Source organism: Mauremys mutica, chromosome 26 (assembly GCF_020497125.1).
Source record: "Mauremys mutica isolate MM-2020 ecotype Southern chromosome 26, ASM2049712v1, whole genome shotgun sequence".
In the NCBI taxonomy this organism is placed as follows: Eukaryota; Metazoa; Chordata; order Testudines; family Geoemydidae; genus Mauremys; species Mauremys mutica.
Window position 1 is genome coordinate 1,712,244 of NC_059097.1, and position 16,605 is coordinate 1,728,848.

Sequence of the window (16,605 nt, forward strand, 5' to 3'; positions counted from 1 at the left end):
GCCAGTGGGGAAATGGGCAGGAATTCATAACGTCAACTATAAAAATGATACACATCTAGAAATAGCATAATTATAATCAGCCAATCAGAATCTCTCCATAGACCCCTTACGCGACAATATTCTACAATATTGGCTACAAATAGAACAGCGGTCGCAACGGTGATCTATACGGTTACAGATTATGTCAATAACGTCACAGGAGGTGACATGGCATCAGTGAGACTGATACTGGAATACTGCCTTCAGTTTTGGTGTCCTCATTTGAAAAAGATGTTGTGAAATTGGAGCTGGGGCAGCAAAGAGCCACCAAACGTTCTGAGGGCTGGAGAAAAATGCCTTCTAGTGAGCTATTGAAAGAGCTCAACCTGTTTAGCTTATCAAAAGAAGATTGAAAGGTGACTTCATTGAAGTGTTGAAGTGCCTTCAGAGAGAGAAAAGATTGGGTATTAAAAGGCTCTTGAATCGAGCAGAGCAAGGCATAACAAGACCCAATGGCTGGAAGGTGAAAAGAGACAAATTCATATTACAACTAAGGCACAAAAATTCAACAGCGAGGATGATTCACCACAGGAAGAAGCTACCAAGGAAAGTCGTGGATTCTCCATCTCTTGATGTCATTTCATGAAGACTAGATGCCTTTCTGGAATGTGTTTTCCCCAAAAGTAGCTCTTGTGTCCTACAGGAGGCCTGTGATATGCAGGGGGTCAGATTAGATGCTCTAATGGTCTCTTCTGGCCATAAAGTCAACTAATTTCTGAAAAACTGAGTGTAGCATTGGGAGCAGCGTCTGATGTTTCCCTGTCTAGCCGGCTTGCTGCCTAGAACGAACGCTCCTTGAGTGGGGTGATCCACAGGGAGTAGCTCAAACCTGCGAAGTGCCTGGCCAGGGGCAGGACATTGGCACAGCAAGGGAGGCGTGTGGCAGTGACATCACAAAGGCCTTTTGCAGGACCTCAGCCTATTGGTCCAAGGTGGTGGGGAGGTGGTGACCTCACAGAGAGATGCTGACATCAGCCAGGCAGGACAGGGGCGAGGGGCCAGGGAAACCTCAGAGACCCCTGGGGTCTTTTTCTTATCTAGGATCCTATTACCCTGTCCCGATTTTTCACACTTGCCGTCTGGTCACCCTAGGGTGTGCACATGTGGAGTCCCAGCTCCTCCCTGCCCCCCTCATTGAAGCAGGTGTGCAGGGTTACTGCCCTGGGAACTGCAGGGCACCAGTGGGCATGGGGCTGGCTGGAGGCAGGGCAGGGGCTGACTGGAGGTAAGGTCTGGCTGTAGGCAGGGCAAGGGGTGCGGGGCTGGCTGGAGACAGGGGTGTGTGGGGCTGGCTGGCTGCAGGCAGGGCAAGGGGTGCGGGGCTGGCTGGAGACAGGGGTGTGTGAGGCAGGTTGGCTGGTTTCAGGCAGGGGGGTGCAGCAGGAGTTGGCTGGAGACAGGGCAGGGTGTGCACGGCTGGGGGTGTGTGGGGCTGGCTGGCTTTGGGCGGGGCCACAGGGGGGTGCGGCAGGAGCTAGCTGGAGACAGGGCAGGGGGTGTGGCAGGGGCTCGCTGTGAGCAGGGCAGTGGGTGTGGGGCTGGCTGCAGGCAGGGGCTGGCTGCGGGCAGGGCAGGGTTGCAGAGCTGGCTGCAGGCAGGGCACGGGGTGCGGGGCTGGCTGGAGGCAGGGCAGGGGGGTGCAGCAGGGGTTGGCTGGAGCCGGGGCATGCGGGGCTGGCTGGAGACAGGGGCTGGCTGTGGGCAGGGCAGGGGGTGCGGGGCTGGCTGCAGACAGGGGCTGGCTGCAGGCAGAGCAGGGGGTGCGGGGCTGGCTGCAGACGGGCTGGCTGTGGGCAGGGCAGGGGGTGCGGGCAGGGCATGGGGTGCAGGACTGGCTGGAGACAGGGGCTGGCTGCAGGGAGGGCAGTGGGTGGAGGTCACGCAGAAAATGTCCTGAGAGGTATTTTAAGGTGAAGATAACGCCATGGTTACCAGTTGACTGGCACATCCTGGGTTAAAGAAAGGAAGGGACCTGGAGCTAATAGTCTGAAGTATTTGTGTTACCAACCCTGTCACTGTCTGACCCCCCTTCAGTGCGGAGCAGGTGTGTACGTTGCTGTGTGGAACGCACAGACTCCTGCAGAGCAGGGGCAGCTGTTTCCATGGCAGAGAGCCTGGCACTTAGGAGACTTTCCTGACTTGCTGTTTTGAAGCAATTCAGTAAAATAACGGTGGAGCTACAATGTCTGGTCCAAAATTTCAGCCCCCCCCGGTGCAAAAACGCTATTTTAGGATCTAAACAGGAGGCTTCCAGCGCTAGGACACCTGACCAGAGAGCTCAGTGGGGGCGTAACAGCTGCTGACGCTGATGGTACGTCCAGACTACCAGCCGGATCGGCGGGTAGCAATCGACTTCCTGGAGTTCGATATATCGCGTCTCATCTAGACGCGATATATCGAACCCCGAACGTGCTCCCGTCGACTCCGGAACTCCACCGGCGCGAGTGGCCGTAGCGGAGTTGACGGGGGAGCCGTGGACGTCGATCCCGCGCCGTGAGGACGGGTAAGTAATTCGAGCTAAGGTACTTCGACTTCAGCTACGCTATTCACGTAGCTGAAGTTGCGTACCTTAGATCGAGCCCCCCCGCCCCTAGTGTAGACCAGGCCTCAGGGTCCTGGGCTAAATCCATTTGCAGGTGGAGGCGTTTCGATTTATTTGATCGATAATGAGGAAGGCAAAGATTTAATCCCAGGTTTTTTTAGTAAATGTCATGGACAGATCACGGGCAAAAACCAAAAGCTCATTGCCCATGACCCGGCCATGACTTACACCATAAATACCCCTCATTGAATCGTGGGGAGGGAGGCCCAGGGGGTCCGTGGCACCAGCTGTGGGCGCAGGGAGTCCAGGGGGCCCGTGGCACCATGTACGGGGGGAGAAGCCCCGGGGACCAACGGCCACTCCAGATGCTGCCAGGTCAGGGGAGCCCCAGAGGCCAGCCCTGCTCCGGCCACCTCGGGACAGGTGCCAGGAGCCACTGAGCTGTGGCTGCGCCTGCCACCCTTGGAACCACTGCTCAAGCTGTCCCCAGGCCAGCTGCTGGGGCAGCCACGGAGTCAGCCGCAGTGGCCACTGCAGAAGTCACAGAATCTATGACTTTTGCAGCCTCCGTGACACAGAGGGATCCCTAATAAAGAGACAAACCCCTCCCTGCTGTGACTGCAGTTCCTGGAAGGAAAGAGAAGAACAGAAAGTGAAGAGAGAAGGAAAGAGAGAGACTCCCTGTCACCTCTCTCCCTGCTCCCTCCCCCTTGTATTCTGTAACCCCATCTCACTGGGTTCCCTGTGCTGGTGCCATGGGGGTGACTAGAGTTCTGGGGATTTGGGGGGAGGGGAAGGGGGCTCTTCACTTCTCAGCATTTCACACAAATTTGTCTTTGGGCTGAAGTTTCTCCTGTGGGGCCTCTCAGTCAGAGCTGTACCCCACCCCCGCCCCCAGTGGGGGTGTGTGTAAATTGCAGAGCAGGCAGAGAAGTCGCCCATAAAGGTTCATATTGTTCTGGTGACTGGTTCTGACCTGGGTCCCACGTTCTCTGACACAGGATCATGTGCAGAACATGGGAGCTCTGGCTTTTCCTAAATGCTGTAGAGTGTGAGTTCCTGGAAAGGGCAGGGGAGAGGGAGCAAGAGGAGAAAGGCAGAGACATTGGAGATGAGGAATTGGGGGGAGAAGAAGGAGTGAACAGAGAGACAATAAATGATTGAAGCAGAACAGGTGTCCCAACTCCATCTTGCTCATCACAGGTGTTCACAGAGACAGGTAGTTGCAGGTTTTCCAGTGTCAAGTCTGAACTTTGATACTAACAATGTGCGTTGAAATATCAAGGGGATCTCCACATACCTGAGCTCTTCCCCCCTCCCCTTTTTTGTATTAATTTTAATTTTGACGTGTTTGGCTTAACCGTGATCTTCCCTTTCCCCACCTGTATTGCAATTTGGGGTTTATGTTTATTTTGCCTCCTTTTTGTTCATGTCATTATAATTGTAACAGCAAAGGAACCTGCAGGAGCAAAAACTGACTCAAAAATTTATTTCCCCATCATGCCAGAACATCCTACAAACAGCTCATGCAGCTGGAATTATAACACGCAAGGCCACAGGATGGGACATGCAGGTTTCCAAGGGTTCTGTCTTTCTCAGATGACACATTCCAGCCCCTTGTGCCTCCATCCTGTATGACCTGCTGGACTTTGACACATTTATTGTCTCATTCTATAGATAATGTGATTGTAACACAATGTGACTGAAATGAAACCACTTCCAGATGAGGAAACAACAGAAGAGAAAAGCCATTATTGTATTGGCTGGGAATCAAACCCAGATCAAGTGCTTGGAAGGCACCTATGCACACCACTATACCACCAATGCATCTGCCAGGAGTAGCTTTCCTGCAGCCTGTGTGTGCTGGCAGAGGGAGTGACACATGACCACAGAGTTAGTGAGCAGGGTGGATGGGCTGGAAGCTGCCTGACAGCTGGGAGCAGAGTTACCATCCCAGAGTGACTGAAAGGGGGCAATGGTGAAAACAGATCTCATTGGGAGCTGGCCCCACACCCGCCCCGCCCCTAGGAGAGGGGAACTGAAGCTCAACTTCAATCACAGAAAAATCTTCCCTGAGAAGGAAGGGGACAGCTTGTTTTAAAGACCAAGTTTGTGTTTGTTCCTGCTACATATGGAGTGGCTGGGTAGTGCTGATTCCAGCCCCCAGACTCTGGGAGGATAAGGAACAAATTCAGGCTGCCAGTGACCTGCAGGAGGGAGATGATCTTTTGATAGTGATGGACGCCTCGTCCTAAAGGCCTTTGTCTGTCCCCTTCCAGTGACTGTTTGGCACAGGAATGCAGCCCCGACTCCTGGGTCTCTCCTGGGGAAATGATGTTTCTGTGCAAAACACCAAAGCTTTTAACAGAAAGGAAGAAAAGGAAATAGCCACACGATGGGACTACAACATAAGAAATGAAACACAAGATTCTTCTCCCCTGTGCATTGACTTTTAACCTTGTTTGTGGTGGTGTTGTATCCATGTTGGTCCCAGGGGTCCTCTGGGGCACCGGGCATTGGCCACTTTTTTGGAGAGTGGGCTAGATGAACTGGTCTGACTCAGTGTGGCTATTCTTATGTTCTAACTGCTGGTTATGGAAGAGACGAGCTTCCAGGCTACACAGAACTGAAGAAGGGTGCTGGGTTAGCTCCACAGCTTGTCTCTTTCACCAACAGAAGTTGGTCCTCTTCAAGCTCTTACCCTCACCCGCCTTGTCTCTCTTGGACTGTGAAAAGTGTTTTCTCTCCACTCCCCTTGGAGAGAAGTTAAGTTTCCCAAAGGGAAGACTTATCAGGCTGAAGCAATTGTATTGATTGTGACACTAGAATTGAAGATTTAATATTATAAATAAATGAGTCTAAATCTGAGGTTCTGGTTTTCACATTGGTTTTTCTAACTCAGTTCCCAGTTCTCTTCTAGAAAGGCCTCCAGGATGCCTGCCCAGCCCAGCAAAAGTGGCAAGGAGAAAGCCCACACTGCTGCTCTTTCAGGTACTTGAAGGCTGCTATCAAATCCCTGCTCACTCAGTCAGTCACCAGTCTGTGGCAGTGCATGGGATTCTTCCGTCCTAAGTGCAGGACTCTGCACTTCTCCTTGTTGAACCTCCTCAGATTTCTTTTGGCCCAATCCTCCAATTTGTCTAGGTCGCTCTGGACCCAAAGCCTGTCCTCCAGCACTTGGGATTCTTTACATGCTTTCACAAGGCTGGTCTACACTGGGGGGGATCAATCTAAGATACACAACTTCAGCTCCGTGAATAGCGTAGCTGAATTCGAAGTATCTTAGATCGATTTGCCTCTCGCTCTCACGGCGTGGGATTGACATCTGCGGCTCCCTCCGTCGACTCCTCTACCGCTGTTCGCACTGGTGGAGTTCCGGTGTCAACTGGAGCACTTTCGGGGATCGATATATCACATCTAGATGAGATGCGATATATCGATCCCCGAGAAATCGATCGTTACCCGCCGATACGGCGGGTAGTCTAGACGTACCCACAGAGCGAAAAGCACATGTTCCATGATTTCATAGGGCAGAGTTTTATGCTATAGGGAGCTTTCCCTGTGTGAATTTGACAGGTGGATCAACATAGAGACACATTGTGTCCCTTCTCAGGGTGCTAAGGGCTGTGAGTCTCCTTGTTGCCACCTGCCACAAGGAAGAGGGAGTTTTGCATTTGGCAGCTGGATGTTAGTGACCAAACTCACCAGCCTGCTGGAACTCAAGCACCCTCCTCTGAGCTACAGCAGCCACCCTAACCCTGAGTTCCTTCAATGTGTCCCCCTCTGGGGTCCAGTCTGGATCACCAGCTACTCGGTGAAATCCCAGATCCTCTCTTCCCCAAGTATCCCAAGGTTACTAGTTTTACTGTGGACCATTGCTACTGTATCCCACACAGCACTTGAGTACAGTTATTGAACAAGCAAAAAATGTATTTCACAACAGATAGAGATTTAAACAAACGTGAGTGATGGAAACCAACTGTTACCACTAAACAAAGGCAGAAAGTGATAGTATAGAAAGGCCAGCACAAAAAACAGAGAGAGGAACAATAAGATACTAAAAGGACAATGATTGGAACTCTCCATTTCTCTCAGTCTTTGGACTGATGGGTAGTAGAGCTGTAGCAACAGTTGAGGAACCAGGGTAAATTAAATCTAATTAACTTTTCAAGATTAGCCATCATTTCCTGTATGACTAACAAAACACAAAAACAAGACAACTTTCAGTTTTCCAAAATAATTCACATTATCACACAGTCTCTTACTCTTTAACCAATAACTTCACCTATAATTTCATTTTAATTGGTAACAATAACATATTCAAAGATCACAAATTCTTGTCATATATGTTAGTTTGCTTTTAATCCCCATTGCCAACAACTGAACCCTGGTTCTTGTTGTGGTTTGTCCCAACATAGGTCCCAACCACTTCTGTGAGTTCATATATCTCAGGCTCTTCTGCCATGTGTGTTGGTAGAAGGGGTCTTCTATGTCGGAATGTTTGCATCATGGAGAAAAATACCTCCCTTTTCACACTTTTTAATCTTTCAAAGTAGGAGGAGGTAGAGAAGTAATGTAAATGCATAAAACACAAGAGAAAACTAAGGTCTGGTTTAGACTAAAGACATTTATCGGGATAACTATATTGCTTAGGGGTTTGAAAAATCCACACAGCTGAGCAACGTAGTTACACAGCCCTAACCCCCTGTGTAGATAGTGCTAGATGAGTGGGAGAGTTTCTCCTGCCAACATAGCCACCGCCGCTTGCGGGGGCTGGACTAATCAAGTCCGATGGGAGAACTCTCTCCCATCGGCTTAGAGCATCTGTTATAGCAGTGCTAGAGCAGCGCAGCTACATTGGTGCAGTTGTGCCAACATCAGCTTAATTGTGTAGCCACAGCGTCAGACACAAAACCATAGAATCAGGACTCAACATGCGTGTCTCTGGAAGTCTAAAATTGGAGCCTGACAAATTCGTTGCCTCATTGGTTACCATCATTTCTACAGCCTGAAAGTCCTTGTTACCCAACCAGGCAGCCAGTTTGAGATCCACAGGGAAGGACTGTCCTATGAAGCACTCTCTCTTTGCATCCAAACAGTGAAGGATGACTGTTCTCAATCTAACCCTGGCATACTTTGGAAGTGTAATCAGTGACACTGAACTAGGAAGTGGAGTTGTACAAACCATTTTCCTTGGGTCACCATTGCTTCCTTTACTGGGGTGGAAACCAAGAACTGGGTGTGGACTCTTGGATGGGGTAAATCCTTGGTCTTGGATGGGGTAAATTTACACTTCTCTGAAGTAGAATCCTTTACAAAACCACTTAAAATCTCAGCAGTGTTACTGAGGAATGGCTTCCTGAAACATGCCCAGCTTTTCTTTAATTCGGTGGCACAGGTCCAGGGAAGGGACTGGATACAGGCCTGGATCAGAATCTTCGTTAGTTACCAGAGCTGGAGATTCTATTAAAAATGGCTATTTTTCAGAAGCTATTACATTTTCAACACTGGTTTCATTTTATACACATCTTTAGCACCTACAAAGGATAAATTCCACCAAAAACTCCACTTCTATTTCCTCAACATCTGTGTCATGAAGGGCTGCATTTCCCATACCATAGGATTAGCTAGGAGAGATCTTCTGTAGGGCCTGGGTTACAAATGCTTTGAGAACCAAACACATGGGCATTTTGGTAATCAATAAAGGTGCCTCAGTGTGTCTGACCCAAAATCAACGGTGTGGTCAATTTTTCCACGACACTAATGTCTCTCTTAAGGTCTGTATGTGTTCTGGGGCGAGGAGAAGTATTAGCTACAGAATAGTGAAATCTAAGGAGAAAACTGTAATTAGCGTTGAGGTTGTGGGCTAAATGTCAGCAATGATTTGGTTTCGGTATTGAAATATTCAGCTGGCTAAATCTGGGTTGCAAGGCCTGGGTGAAAAATCTCTGGGGTTTCGGCATCACTAAATGTGCACCTGCCTTCTTGGGTTGCTCTTTTAGGATTTATAGGGGTTGGTTTTTCTGCTGTATTAATCTGATGGTTGGACTAAATTGACGACTTGATTCCAGCGCAATATCCTTGTTATCTCATTGATTTACTGATTTGACCTGAACTTTATCACTGTGTTGTTTAACCCTTAGCTGAATGGTGTCTATAGTCATTTAGCCTTAGTGACGTGCGCGCTTGGCTTTATTTGTTCATGTTAATAAAACCTGTAACTGGGAAATTGAGTCATTTCTTTCAATAAGCAACAGGGGCTGGAACTTTTCTTTGTATATTTCCCTTTAATTCACTCTCCATTTTCTTCATTTCACACTGTTCTAAATTAAGGAACGTGGAGCAACAAAAACTGACACAAACTTGTTGCTGCCCCATTCTGTGCCCATCCAGCAGGAGCAGAGAACAAACCCCTCCTGGAGCCGGGATTGTCACACTGGACTGGAAATACAGACGGGTGTTCCCAAGCTTTGCTGTCCTTCTCCAATCATGGCATAAGGGTGACACCCACACCTACTTGTAATCACGCCTGGCAGGAAGGAGATCCCTATGTGCATTGCCTTGGGAGGCAGGGGGATCTGGGAGACACTGGGGGCTATTTACCCAGAGCTCAGGAGCAATCTGCTCAGGGGTGATGCAGTAGAAAAGAGCTGGGTGCTGCTTTCCTCACTTATTTCTCCTTATCCCCGTTCAATCTCTCCTCTTTCCCTTTCTTCTTCCTCCCCCACCCTCTGGCAGGGAGACTTGGTCACTTCCCTGCTCCCAGGGTCAGGGGCGGCTCTAGAAAATAGGCTGCCCCAAGCAGCGCGGTGTGCTGCGCCGCCCTTCCTCGGTCCCGCGGCGGGTCCCCTCTTCCCGCGGCTCCGGTTGAGCTCCCGCGGCAGGTCCACCGGAGCCCCGGGACGAGCGGACCTCCCGCGGGCACGGCTGCGGACGGTTCGCGGGTCCGGCGGCTCCGCTTGAGCTGCCGCAGTCATGCCTGTGGGAGGTCCAGCCGAGCCGCGGGACGAGCGCCCCCTCCGCAGTCATGCCTGCGGCAGGTCCGCTCGTCCGCGGCTCCGGTGGACCTCCCGCAGGCATGACTGCGGCAGGTCCACCGGCCCAGCCTGCCGCCCCCTAGATTTGGCCGCCCTAGGCAACAGCTTGGTTTGCTGGTGCCTAGAGCCGCCCCTGCCAGGGGTGCTCACTCTCCCGTAGCTGGATTGGCCCCTGTGAGCGCTAATAGGAGCGAGAGCCTGGGTGCGGGTCGGTCCCTGCAGCGGCTCTGGGACACCCAGGGGCAGGAGGAGGAGCAGAGATGGGGCTAGTTCCCACCGCAGACAGTCCCTGGCCCGGTGAGTGCGGCAGCTGCAACCTGGGTTGGGCTTGAAGGAGCCAGGAAGGGGCTGGAGCGGTCGGGGGCTGGTAGGAAGGAAGCAGGAAAAACAAGGAAAAGAGCCGTGGGGCAGCTCCTGGTGGCTGGGCTTTGTAAGGTACCAGACGCTGCTGGTGCTGCTGCCTCCAGTGTGTGCTGGGAGCCCGGGCTGAGCTCCGGGCTGCTGCTGCGGTGCCAGAGGGGCTGGGCCAGGAACAGACTTTCACTGAAGCACTTTCTGTGCCCATCTGAGGTGGGGACTTTCTCCAGCTGGACCCAGTCCCAGGCTCTGCTGCCCCTGGCCAGGGGCCAGAGGAACCCCAGGGGCAGCCCTGGGTGGGCAGAAGAGAGACTCCACACACAGGTCCCAGAACCTGAGGGTCTCGCAGCCCTTGGGGATCTGCTTTTGGGTGGGCTCTGGACAGCGATGGAGCCCCTGCCTCATGCTGCCTCGGGTGTAGTGTGAGAAACTGCTGAGTGTAGGAATTTGCTACTTATGGTGCACTGAGCATGCTCACATGAACTGAGAATGCTCAGTAAATCTGCTGAAGCCACTTCCCTTCAACCTGCCCTTTCTCAGAATCAGGTTCTGCAGATTGCTATTTACAGGGTGTCATAAACGTATAGCTACAGGTAGCATAAAATACCCTGTAAAGGGTTAAAAAGCTCAGATAACCTGGTTGGCACATGACCAAAAGGACCAATAAGGGAAGAAAATACTTTCAAATCTGTGGGGGAAGGTTTTTGTTTTCGTGTTCCTTTGTTCTCTCTGGGTCAGCGAGGAACCAGGGCATGGAAAATACATCTCCCTAAGCACATGGCATAGAAAAACCTTAGAGATCTGTCCATAGGCAGGTCCTTGCATAGCTTGCTGTGTCACAAGGCATATCTGCCTTTTCTCAGTGGGTCGATTGTAAAGCTGATGGTCCGTAATGGGTCATCAAGCAGGCTAGGCAGAACTGACACCAACTTGGCTGGCTGGGGTGTTCCCTGGAAGCAGAGCACAAGTTTGAAATACGGGCAGCATAGAGCCAATATTCATAACATCAACTACAAAAATGATACACAGTTAGAGATAGCATCATTATCAGCCAATCAGAACCTCCCTAGACCCCTTACACGACAAACTTTCTATAATATTGGCTGCAAATATAGAACAGTGGTCGCAACAGTGATCCATACAGTTACAGATTATGTCAATAACGTCACAGGAGATGACACGGCATCAGTGAGACTGATACTGGAATACTGCCTCCAGTTTTGGTGTCCTCATTTGAAAAAGATGTTGTGAAATTGGAGCTGGGGCAGCAAAGAGCCACCAAATGTTCTGAGGGCTGGAGAAAAATGCCCTCTAGTGAGCTGTTGAAAGAGCTCAACCTGCTTAGCTTCTCAAAAGAAGATTGAAAGGTGACTTCATTGAAGTGTTGAAGGGCCTTAATGGAGAGAAAAGATTGGGTATTAAAGGGCTTTTTAATCGAGCAGAGAAAGGCATAACAAGACCCCATGGCTGGAAGGTAAAAAGAGATAAATTCATGTTACAACTAAGGCACAAAGATTCAACAGCAAGGATGATTCACCACAGGAACAAGCTACCAAGGAAAGTGGTGGATTCGCCATCTCTTGATGTCATTTAATGAAGACTAGATGCCTTTCTGGAATGTGTTTGCCCCAAAAGTAGCTATTGTGTCCTACAGGAGGCCTGTGATATGCAGGGGGTCAGATTAGATGCTCTAATGGTCTCTTCTGGCTGTAAAGTTGACTCATTTCTGAAAAACTGTGTAGAGCATTGGGAGCAGCGTCTGATGTTTTCCTGTCTAGCCGGCTTGCTGCCTAGAACGAACGCTCCTTGAGTGGGGTGATCCATAGGGAGTAGCTCAACCCTCCAAAGTGAACTCCAGTGTCTTTAGCTGCTCTAGCTTAATGGCCCCAGTAGTCACAGAGCCACTTGTAGCTTCTCTGGCTACGGCCATGGGGCCAGTTCCCAGAGGCCAGCCTTAGCCAGCTGCAGCTACTAGCCGCAGGAGGGGTGGCAATGCCAGGGCTGAGCGTGCTTGAACCTTGCAACGGCTGCACTAGGGACTCTAAATCCTCAACCCTGGCCCTAGGCAACTGCAGACTCTGGAGTTAGGCACTTCCCTCCTCTAGGCCATGGCTTTAAATACCTGCGATTCCCATCACCTGCAGCAGAGGCCACCAATTCCCACGCCCCCCTCAGCCAGCACCTAGTCGTGCAGAAAGTGCAGCCTGAGTGATTGTGGAGGCTGGGTGCCAGGAGGTTCCTGTCCCTGAGCAGCAGCCCTGCAACAAGCGCAGAGTTGGGACATTAGCCGTTACTGACAAGGTTTGTCTGTGTTTCTTTTTTTATCTCATTGTTAGGTGTGAGAAGTATGAACTGTTCAATAGGTTCAATTAGTTGGTTAATAAGATGTTTATGAAGTAAATCACTGGCTTTAAAATAAGATCCAATCTGGAGCATATGAACTATTGACCCCTGGACTCCATCTCTGAGAGGGGACTTGTTTACCATCAGGGGACAGGCTCAAACCAGTCCAAACCGGTTTTTCCCGCCAAAACCAGCCCTCAGCGTTCCATCTCCTCAGCACTTTTCCCGCCACAGAAGTGATATAAGGACGTGCTCAGCGCCTGCGCGGGGCCACCCCCCCAGCGACGGCCCCTCCACGGTCGGGTCTTCCCAGCGCTCCCGAGCCGGAGAGTGACGAACCCCCTGGGTCCCGCCGTGAGACTGAGGAACAGGAGGCCTGTCACCCCCATTCCTGCCGTCCTGCATCCCTGGTGTCCAGCCTCCCACGGAGCCCCCGGGGAGTGAGAGACCCCGGGGGGGGGGCACTGGGGCTGGGCAGGAAAGTGACTCTGCCCCGGGGAACCGGGGAGAAGCCTCAGAGCTGCCTCAGCCCCAGTGGGATTTGGGGGGCAGAGACTGGGGCCTGGCGGGGGGGGGATCCCCTGTGGTGTGGGGGGAGATGGGGGGTGTCAGGCAGGGAGGGGAGAAGCTGGAGTTGTGGGGGGGGAAGGTCAGTGGGACGCGGGGGGGGGTGTTGAACTGTCTCTGTGCAGCCAGGAAATTCCCGGGGGGGGGTGGGAGTGGCGGGCGGGCGAAGGGGGGAGGGGGGTTAATTGGATCCTTCCCCTGTTTGTGCCACTTGCCTCTCGCCCCCGATACAAATTCTCTCCAGTTCTGCCCCTTTTCTCTCTCAGTGTCTCACATGGGGCTATAAAATCTGGGGCGATTCCCCCCCATCCCCTCCAATGATCAGCTCTCCCATCTCCCCCGATTTCCCCCGTTCTCCCCATGAGTCTCAAACGTCAGTTTAAAATCTTCTCTAGTGAGGGGCATTTTCCCACCCATTTGATCTGCAGCGATTTATCCTTGTGTAGGTGGGAAATTGTTGCCCTGAGTCATTCCCCAGCACATGGCTGCCCCTGGAGTGGGGGTGGGATGGCTCAGTGGTTGGAGCACTGGCCTGCTAAACCCAGGGCTGGGAGCTGAGCCCTTGCGGGGGCCATTTGGGGATTTAGTTGGGGATTGGCCCTGCTTTGAGCAGGGGGTTGGACTAGACACCTCCTGAGGTCCCTTCCAGCCCTGATCTTCTAGGAGATGCCGGGTCTCTGCCAGGGCAGGGAAGGGAGGCACACGTGTCCCCCATGGGGACTGCCCAGACCCCCGTTTCCCAATCCCAGTTGCTGCCCCCTAACTACTAACACAGTTACCCCCAACCATCAGTTGCCAGTCACCCACCCGTCACCCACTGCTGCCCCCTTCCTTTATCCAGGGACCTTTCAGCTCCCCCTCCCCCTTCCCTTGCCCTTTCAATCAGCTCCTCAAAGGGCTCCCTGCTGCCCATGGGAATGGTGGGGGTGGGGGAACCATTACTTTGTGTTTATGTATTGGACAGTCGTATAAAATCCAGTCCAATAGTCCCCCTATTCCACTAGTTCGTTAACAGCAATATAAAATCCTCTCAGATCTTGATGTTTTTCTCTCATGTTATCAAATACGCAGTTTGTGACACATTTGCTTTGCAAATCTCAAAGATTCATATAAAATACCCTAAACATTTGCCCCACTGCTCTCTAGTTGTCTATTTCTAATTGAATATGCCCTGAGATTTCCCCCTGTCTCTCTAACTATAAAATATTAAGAAAATCTCAGATTTACACCTTTTCTCAGATTCTTGAACCTGGATATAAAATGTTTGCAAATGTTGACCATTTCCTCCGTATTCATTTATCAAATATTGATGTGAAACACTCAGATTTTACCTCCTATGAACAACTGATATAAAATCCCTCTGATTTTCCACTTTCCTCTCTATAATTTGCAAAATCGATCCAAAATCTCTCAGATTTCCACCCTTTCTCTTTCATTTCCGAACATTGCTCTCAAAGCTCAGGTTTTGCCTCTTTCTATGTCATTATGAAATGTAAGTTAAAAATCCTCTCAGGTTTGGGGCTGTTCCCCGTGTTTCTAAATCCCAGCAACTTCTTCCTTCGAGGGAACCTGTTGCCCTGAGTTCTTCTCCATCCTGGATGTTGTAGAGGGTTAAATTGCCCAGAGATCATCTTTCCCGTCTCCTTTGTGAATAATTTGGTCCCTCCTTTACCTCTGTTAAAATGTTTGCTGAAGAAAGAGACCAGCCAGATATTTAATACCCATCAAAGCCAGAGGCCTCCCCCTGTTTGGAGATCGGTGGTTCCCAACCAGTTACAGAAGAGTTGGCTGGACCCTTTTCTTTTCTCCAGCTGGCACGGGATGAGGAGGTCACTCTGAGTGCAGTGTGAGTTGAGAAGTATCCCAAACCCCATGGCAAATGGCCTCTGTAAGGGGTTGATTCCCACACTGCTAAGATGCAGCCACCTCTGGGGTGGATCCAGGGTGGCCATTATTTGCTAGTGACAGGCATGAACATTTCTTACCTATTTTGTCCCTCCAGGCCTTCCATTCTCCTGTTCAAGAGACATCCCCCAGGGCTCCCTCTGCCTGTCTGACTGGCCAGCAGGGGGCGGTGGTCACTTTCTATCCACTTCTCAGGCACTGTGAGGTAACAGTGTTGCTGGGTGGGGGTGGGGCTGTGGGGGGAGATAGCAGCTGAAGGGGGATTGTGGTGGGGGAGGCCTCTGGGTGGCTGGGCAGGGGGTACCCTAGTGAGGTTGGTGGGTTCTGGAGATTTGGGGTTTCAGGGGGTGGGTGTGATGTGCCCAGCCCTGAGGCTGTGGGTCCTGGAGGTGGGTATCGCTGGGGGCCTGTTGGCTGCAGAACAGCCGGGGTGGGCGTCTCTTGGGGAGGCGGGACAGGGGGTTAGAGGGAGCCTGGTGCTGTGCCAGGGGCTCTGTCTGGGCTTCCCCCGCAGACTCCTGGGATCGCTGCCCTGCCCAGTGCAAAGAGTGTGTGTGGGAGAATCCCCGGCGCTAGGCCAGGGGCTGCCCCTGTAAAGCACCAGGGGATCCCGCAGGGGGGAGGAGGGGGTGCCAGGCAAAGGGCAGGGCAGATCCTGCTGGAGGGCGGGGGGGGGGGATCCTAGGCAGGCAGTGAGGGACTGAGTTTCCAGTGGGGGTCCCTTTTGGGGTGTCTCTGGCTGTTGGGGTCTCTTGGTGGGGGGAACCCTTTGAGATTCCCAACCTGGCAATGAAGATCTGGTGGGGGTTCTCTGGCCGGTGGGACTCTGAGGGGTATCTGAGGTCCCTGGCGAGGGACTCTGGGGGCTGGGTCCCAGGTAATATCTGGGGGGGCTGGCTGGGGCTCTGGGGGCTGCTCCTGACCCCTCTTCTTCTCCCTGATTAGCTTATGCCAGAATCCTGGCTCCAAGCACTGCCCGACACTCCCCGGTCAGGCCCAGTCACTGTGATAACTTTCTAGCCACTTATCAGACACTGTGAGGTGAAATCACAGATTTTTGCTTTTCTCTCCTCTTGAAAACTGCAGGAACTTCCCGTTCCATTCTCCTAGATTGTCCAGTCCTTGTCCTGGATCTGGGGGTGAGGGAGGTGGGAGGGGGGTCAGCACTGCCGCACAATGGTCCCTTCCACAGCGTTCTGGACTCATTCTTTCTGAACTCTGGTTTCATTGAGACCATTGTTAATCCAGAGTCACTGTATGGAAAGACAAGGAGTGACTCCGGATGGACAGTGGGGCAAATGAGATCAGCAATTCTCCCTGTGAGGAGGGGCTCTCATTAGCTGCTCTCCCCAGAGAGCTAAAGGAGGGAAGCTGCTGAAAGGGGCAGTGGGAGAAATGAGGGGGGAGAGATTTCCAGCTCTCTAGTCCACCCAGACACATGTATTGCTGCGTCCCTGGGCAAAACCACTTTCCAGTGGACAAAACAAGGATCAGAGAGAGGAAAAGCCAGTTCCTGACTCCATATTCCCCCTGCTGGGGTGTGGCTGCCGTGGGGTCAGTGTCCGAGGGAATCCCCCACGGTGACTCCTTTGGTTCTGCTCTTTTCTAGCCTTGTGTTCACAGACTTTGTTACGGGGTGAGGGGAGGGAGAAGGGAGGTTAAAAATGTGTCTGGGCTTAGCCTGGCAGCAGTGGCCAGGACTACATTGTAATAAACAGATTTAACATTTCCCAGCATGGCAGAATCTAGGGTGTCTGTCTGCAGGGAAAGGGCCTGGGGGAATTCTGATGTGAAATTGACTAAAACTGGTTGTGA

The 16,605-nt window shown here is 51.8% G+C and overlaps 1 non-coding gene across 1 annotated transcript; it reads right to left on the minus strand.

Annotated features, from left to right (window-relative positions):
* Positions 1–4,336: 4,336 nt before the first annotated feature.
* Positions 4,337–4,408, minus strand: TRNAG-UCC. The gene has a single exon. It is a non-coding gene; the product is annotated as a tRNA-Gly (tRNA).
* Positions 4,409–16,605: the final 12,197 nt, after the last annotated feature.